The sequence below is a fragment of the Strongylocentrotus purpuratus genome, unplaced genomic scaffold (genome assembly GCF_000002235.5).
Source record: "Strongylocentrotus purpuratus isolate Spur 01 unplaced genomic scaffold, Spur_5.0 spur5_scaffold_20, whole genome shotgun sequence".
Classification (NCBI taxonomy): Eukaryota; Metazoa; Echinodermata; class Echinoidea; order Camarodonta; family Strongylocentrotidae; genus Strongylocentrotus; species Strongylocentrotus purpuratus.
This window is the reverse complement of record NW_022145606.1, coordinates 26869175-26875989: the sequence shown is the minus strand read 5'-3', so window position 1 is coordinate 26875989 and position 6815 is coordinate 26869175. Positions and strand designations below refer to the sequence as shown.

Sequence of the window (6815 nt, the reverse complement as noted above, 5' to 3'; positions counted from 1 at the left end):
TTAAAACTTCCAATATTATCTTCAACGACTACTTTCCAATCTACTTTACTCTTTAAATGTATACCTCTTTTTTCTTTCCCAAGATTTACAATATTACTGCTTTCAACTGTAATTATGGTCTTATCAAGTTCCAGGAATTAGAATTAAATTCCTGTTCCTCTATTATTCTTCTTTTATTATTTCAGTTTACTTTTAATTCCTTCTAGAAACTGCTAATAATTTCTTTGTAATTGACAATAATTATGTCTTCTAAAATGGCAATACAGTCCTTCGAACTTCCAATATTTATCTTGAACGACTACTTTTCCAATCTACTTTACTCTTTAAAATGTATACCTCTTTTTTTCTTTCCCAAGATTTACAATATTACTGCTTTCAACTGTAAGTATGGTCTTATCAAGTTCCAGGAATTAGAGTTAGATTCCTTTCCCTCTACTGTTCTTCTTTTTATTTCAGTTTACTTTTAATTCCTTCTAGAAACTGCCAATAATTTCTTTATAATTGACAATAATTATGTCTTCTAAAAATGGCAATACAATCTTTAGAAATATTCTGTTCCAGTTTTGATTCGATTCAAGATTTCCAGATTCAAGTTTCATTCAGTATGTTTCAGATTCAAGGTTCAAGATAGTTCAAGTTCAAGTGCTAGTTCAAGTGTAAGTTCAAGAGCAAGTTCAAGTGCAAGTTCTTTGGAGAGTTCAAGATAGTTCAAAATAGTTCAAGATAGTTCAAAATAGTTCAAGATAGTTCAAGATAGTTCAAGTGCAAGTTCAAGTTCAAGTGCTAGTTCAAGTGCAAGTGCTAGTTCAAGTGTAAGTTCAAGTGCAAGTGTAAGTGTAAGTTCAAGTGCAAGTGTAAGTTCAAGTGAGTTCTTTAAGTTCAAGTTCTTTGGAGAGTTCTTTGGAGAGTTCTTTGGAGAGTTCTTGGAGAGTTCTTTGGAGAGTTCTTGGAGAGTTCTTTGGAGAGTTCTTTGGAGAGTTCTTTGGAGAGTTCTTTGGAGAGTTCTTTGGAGAGTTCTTTGGAGAGTTCTTTGGAGTGTACCACCCTCGGTCCTGCAAAAGACAGAAAGGAATAGAAAAAAATTAATTAAATTCAATAGACACGTCTGGGCAATTCTTGAGAAATCATCAAGGAGCTCGTAGGATAGAACCTTGTGGTACACCATTTGTTATAGACAAAAAAATTGAGGAATTATTATTATAAACTACATATTAGATCTATTAGAAAGATTACTTTCAAACCAAAATGACAGACAAATTTTAGTGTTGTTGTTGTAGTTTCCGAGTGGTGAGTCAACACACTGATTACTGAGCTGGGAGACATTGCCAGGCATAGCGCCATAAATCGAAACTAAAAAAAAAAAAAAAAAAAAAAAAATTTACTCTTTCGCCGCATAGGCCGCACCCCGACTTTTTGATATTTTCTCTTCCAATAATACTGCGGCCTTTACGCCGGCAAATACGGTAGTCACATTACCCAAAATTAGCCTGCTCGGCGGCCGAGCGGCGAGTTTTTAGCCAATTTTGCCCGGTCACCGCTCGTTTTTAAGGCATCGCTCGGTCGCTGCTGAAGTTTTAGCGCGGAGTTAAAATTCGGGCGGCGCCTGCTCACTTTCACTCGCCGCCCAGACTACGCTCGGCGACCGGGTGGTCGCCGCCCGGACGCCGGCCTAATCGAGCGTGCACCGTCGAGCGATTTAGGTCAACAATCGAAGCCCCTAGGTCAAAGGCTGTCGAGCAGTCGCCGCCCGGTCGCCGCTGGAAGATTAGTCGGTCACTGGGCGGCGAGTCCAAAATAGGTCGGCAGCCTTTGACCTAGCGCCTTCGATTTTTGACCTAAATTGCTCGGCGGCGAACGCTCGATTAGTTCGGTGCCCGGGCGCGAACGGCCAGGCACCGAGCGTATTTTGGAGCTCCGCCGATCACTGGCCGGCCGCCGGGCAATTTCTTTAAAATCAGCCGGGGGCTGGTGGGAGACCGCCCGGCAATCGGAGGGTCACCGGTCGGTCACTGCCAGACACCGCGCGAAAAAGCTCCGCGATTTCGCCCAGTTTTTACCTAAAATCGCTCGGCGACCGGTCGCCGCCCGGACGCCGCCCTAATCGAGCGTGCACCGTCGAGCAATTAAGGTCAAAAATCGAAGCCCCTAGGTCAAAGGCTGTCGAGCAGTCGCCGCCCGGTCGCCGCTGGAAGATGAGTCGGTCACTGGGCGGCGAGTCCAAAATAGGTCGGCAGCCTTTGACCTAGCGCCTTCGATTTTTGACCTAAATTGCTCGGCGGCGAACGCTCGATTAGTTCGGTGCCCGGGCGGCGAACGGCCAGGCACCCAGCGTATTTTGGAGCTCCGCCGATCACTGGCCGGCCGCCGGGCAATTTCTTTAAATCAGCCGGTGGCTGGTGGGAGACCGCCCGGCAATCGGAGGGTCACCGGTCGGTCACTGCCGGGACATCGCGCGAAAAAGCTCCGCGATTTCGCCCAGTTTTTACCTAAAATCGCTCGGCGACCGGTCGCCCGCCCGGACGCCGGCCTAATCGAGCGTTCACCGTCGAGCGATTTAGGTCAAAAATCGAAGCCCCTAGGTCAAAGGCTGTCGAGCAGTCGCCGCCCGGTCGCCGCTGGGAGATCAGTCGGTCACCTGGCGGCGAGTCCAAAATAGGTCGGCAGCCTTTGACCCTAGCGCCTTCGATTTTTGACCTAAATTGCTCGGCGGCGAACGCTCGATTATTTCGGTGCCCGGGCGGCGAACGGCCAGGCACCGAGCGTATTTTGGAGCCCCGCCGATCACTGGCCGGCCGCCAGGCAATTTCTTTAAAATCAGCCGGTGGCTGGTGGGAGACCGCCCGGCAATCGGAGGGTCATCGGTCGGTCACTGCCGGGACACCGCGCGAAAAAGCTCCGCGAATTCGCCCAGTTTTTACCTAAAATCGACCGGCCACCGACGGGAAATCGACAGGTCACCGCCCAGGCATCGCTGGGGCTCTACAGCCTGCTCGACTTCTCCAACAATCTATCATTTGCACTAGGTGTTTAAAAACAACAAACTTGTTCTTCTTTATCAACTCCTTACATAATTCAAGGATTCTCTTCAAATTTTGGCAACACCCAATGGAAGAGTATTGAGAATTGTCCACAAAATTATGTTACATACCTACGGAAGTGTCATAGAAAATTTCATTAAGCCATAGCTTTCCTATTCCGCGTTCAATTATGTTCCCAATTATGGAGATCTGTTTCATTCCATTGTAGCTTTATTTTAAAAACTACTTGACTTTAGCCTTCTTAAGCAGATCAACTTACTCTCTGCAACTCTCAGCAATCTTGAAAACAGTCAATAACCTGAAAGAAAAAAAGAAAGAAAAAAAACAATTGCATTTCATAAAATACCATATGATTATATTACAAAAATAAATACAAATAGTGAGCCCTCATTCAATGCTTAAAGATACTATGTCCCTTTTGCAGCCACAATCAAATTCTGTAGAACTTTATAGAATTATGAATATGTCATGTATGTCCTATCTGTGAAGTTTAAATGTTAGCAGTGTCCTAATATTCAAATTATGCAAAGAAACCCGTTTACTTGCTACATTAGCTTCACTGTCAGACACTATTGAGTGACTCACTAGCTTTTTTCTTCTTTGGAAATAACATACATGTACATAAAATGAGCTGTAAAGGGTATATGAGCATTTGTCAACATCAATATCCCACTTCTGCTTGTAATGGCCAAAATTAAACTGATTGAATCTTTGCGCAGCATAAAATGTACGACCATTCGGTACAATGGTCTGAAATCAGACCATTACTTACTGGCTCTATAGCTCTTAAGTCGATTTGACAACTAATAGTCGTTATTTTCCAACTTAAAGACATTTTCAAGCCCCCCTTTTTTTAGGGAAGTTCTAAATTAGTATTATCTTTCAAATGCTGTTGAAATTTAACCTTTTCATTTTGTTGGCCTGCAAATGGGACATAGTACCTTTGAAGGCAAAGACCAGTTTTGGTCATGCGATTGCATTGTGAAAAAAACGTTGTGGAATCGATCAGAAAAGGTTGCTCAGCTAGCATATAAGTATTGGTGTGATCTGGATCATCAAAATGATGAGATTTGACCCAGTCTTGGTAAAGTTACAAGCACTGTACACAGAAAGATGTATGTGGGACTACGCGACACACACAGAATAATAATTATTTAACTTTTGATTAACACAATAAGACTAACTAGATGGAACTTAGACTGCGTGCAGTCGAAAATGATGCCTCCGCTATAGAGCGATTTTACAAACCAAATCGGAAGCAATTTTTAATATTCAAGTTTGATTGTAATCCATTATCAAGTTTGATTGTAATCCATTATCAGGTTCTCAGAATATTTTGATTACAAGCTATTTCAGTTTGAGAGTAATGCCTCTGGCTACTTTGTAGTGGAGGCATGAAAATCGAGAATGATCTTATCTGTTTGGATTGAAATCAATCATATTGTGATGATAATTTCATCCATCAAAGTCCTTAGTAACTACCGTTCCAAAGATGGTGAAAATAAACAAGACATACCTCCTCGTCCCCTTCCTCCGCCGAATTCTCCCCTTCCGCGTCCACCGCCGCCTCGTCCACCGAAACAGCGTCCTCCTCCTCATCCACCAAATCCACCTGTAACAAACATTGTATGTCTAGTTAGAATCCACTGTATCGTATTTGTATAATAATTAAATTATATTATTAAAGGTATAGACCAGTTCTGGTCATGCAATTCAATTGCATTGTGAAAAGAAACGTTGTGGAATCGATCAGAAAAGTTTGATCATCTATAAGTATTGGTGTGTACTGCAAGGTTCTGGAATCATCAAAATGATTACAAAATTTTGCCCAGTTTTTGGTAAATTAAAAGCACTGTACACAGAAAGATGTATATGGGACTATGTGATATCTATCCAGGCCGAATCTATATTTTAACTAGATGGAATTCGACTGCGTGCAGTCGAAAATGATGCCTCCGTCATAAAGCAATTTTACAAACCAAGACAGAAGAAATTTTTCGAATTCAAATTCAATTGTAATCCATTAACAGGTTCTCAGAATATCGTGATTACAAGCTATTTTTGCATACATAATGAGCCCATGACCTTTGACCTTATGAACCAAGAATTTACTCAGTTCATTGGCTCTGCAAGTAACATACATGACCTAATTTTGTCAGGAATCCATCGGTTGGTTCTTGAGATAACGCGATCACAAGCTGTTTTTGCATACATAATGTGCGCTGTGGCCTTTGACCTTTGACCTCGTGACCCCAAAATTTAATCAATTCATCGAACTCTGCAAGTAACATACATGACCTAAGTTTGGCAGCAATCCATCAATCGGTTCTTCAGATAACGCGATCACGAGCTGTTTTTGCATACATAATGAGCCCTGTGACCTTTGACCTCGTAATCCCAAAATCTAATCAGTTCATCGGCTCTGCAAGATACATACATGACCAAAGTTTGGCACAAATCCATCAATCGGTTCTTCAGATAACGCGATCACGAAAACGGGACGTACGTACGTACATACAGACGACGGACAACCCGAAAACATAATGCCTCCGGCTACTTCGTAACGGAGGCATAACAATCAGGGTTTCATTCTCCTTTAAATGAAGTTGGGTGGGGTGGGGCAAGAGGTGGGACACATCACACACAGCACAAACCCATATCCATCGTAATTAATCATAAATTCATCAGATCATTAACAATTGTTATGCTTGGGGACTTCTCGCTCAGCCAAATTGAACAGCCAAATCTTGCACAATCTAATTTTCATACCCTGTACAAAAGTGGCCAGTGCTCATCCAAGTATGAATTATTATCACATGTGTTGGCATCATATGATAGACAAGAGCTTCACCCATCCATACATATGACAATTTCCCGAGAATGTTTCACATTTTTTATTTATTTGGCAGAATATTTAAAAGTTTCAACTTTGATTTTTTTAGACACTCGGTATACCTACACTCCAAAAACTTTTCTTCCGTCAAAGTCCAAAGCCCCTGTCAAAGTCCAAAGCACTGTCATCAAAACAAAAAATAAAAAGTACAAGTAAAACATGACAAAAATATAAAAACAAACAATTTAATAAACCAAGTTAGATTGCATCACAAATTCAACTTTGGTAACAACTAATTTGCATACTTTGATGTCACTCAAACATTTCATAATACAGTCCAACCTCATTATAACAATTCAGTATGTCATACATATCAACCATCAAGGCCCCATTGCATAAACTATCGTATCTTTACAATTAATGATATCTCTACAAACTATGGTAAATACCATTGATTTCTTGATTTTTATTAGCTAAGCAGTGTTTGCAGAGATACCATTAATTGTAAAGATACAATAGTTTTATACACAGGGCCCTGGGACTTGACAAAACACTACCTACCGTATGTACTTTTGATGCTAAATTAACATGCTACATTATTTTTCCCCAAAGGTCACCTACATTAATTATCCATCCTGATAGGTTTCTTTCAGATAGCATGAGGGCAGTACAAATATGTATCAGATTCCATTCATTCTTTTGAAGCCACCTAGCCATCATCAAAATTGTATTAAAAAAAGAAGAAAAAAAAGAAAAGAAAGGAGGCCCCCCCCCCCCCCCCCAAATGAAGCGGGCGGGGACTTAAGCTAAACATGTAAAAAAAAAATTAATGCCTAACTCAAATCTTTTGGGACCCATAAAATAGCTTTAACTTAGACAAATTTTGATTTAGGACGATCATAAAATATAGGACAAAACAGGTTGGGCTACGTGTAGACTTTCAA

At 41.2% G+C, this 6815-nt stretch overlaps 1 long non-coding RNA gene across 2 annotated transcripts; it reads right to left on the bottom strand.

The window, feature by feature from the left end:
• Nucleotides 1-962: 962 nt before the first annotated feature.
• Nucleotides 963-6026, bottom strand: LOC115927331. 2 transcript variants are annotated; one of them, XR_004065568.1, is made up of 4 exons: nucleotides 5998-6026; nucleotides 4555-4650; nucleotides 3298-3336; nucleotides 963-1052 (listed from the first exon to the last, which is right to left on the bottom strand). It is a non-coding gene; the product is annotated as an uncharacterized LOC115927331 (long non-coding RNA). The 2 variants fall into 2 exon arrangements; XR_004065569.1 differs by having other exon boundaries at nucleotides 5994-6011.
• Between the last annotated feature and the right edge of the window lie 789 nt (nucleotides 6027-6815).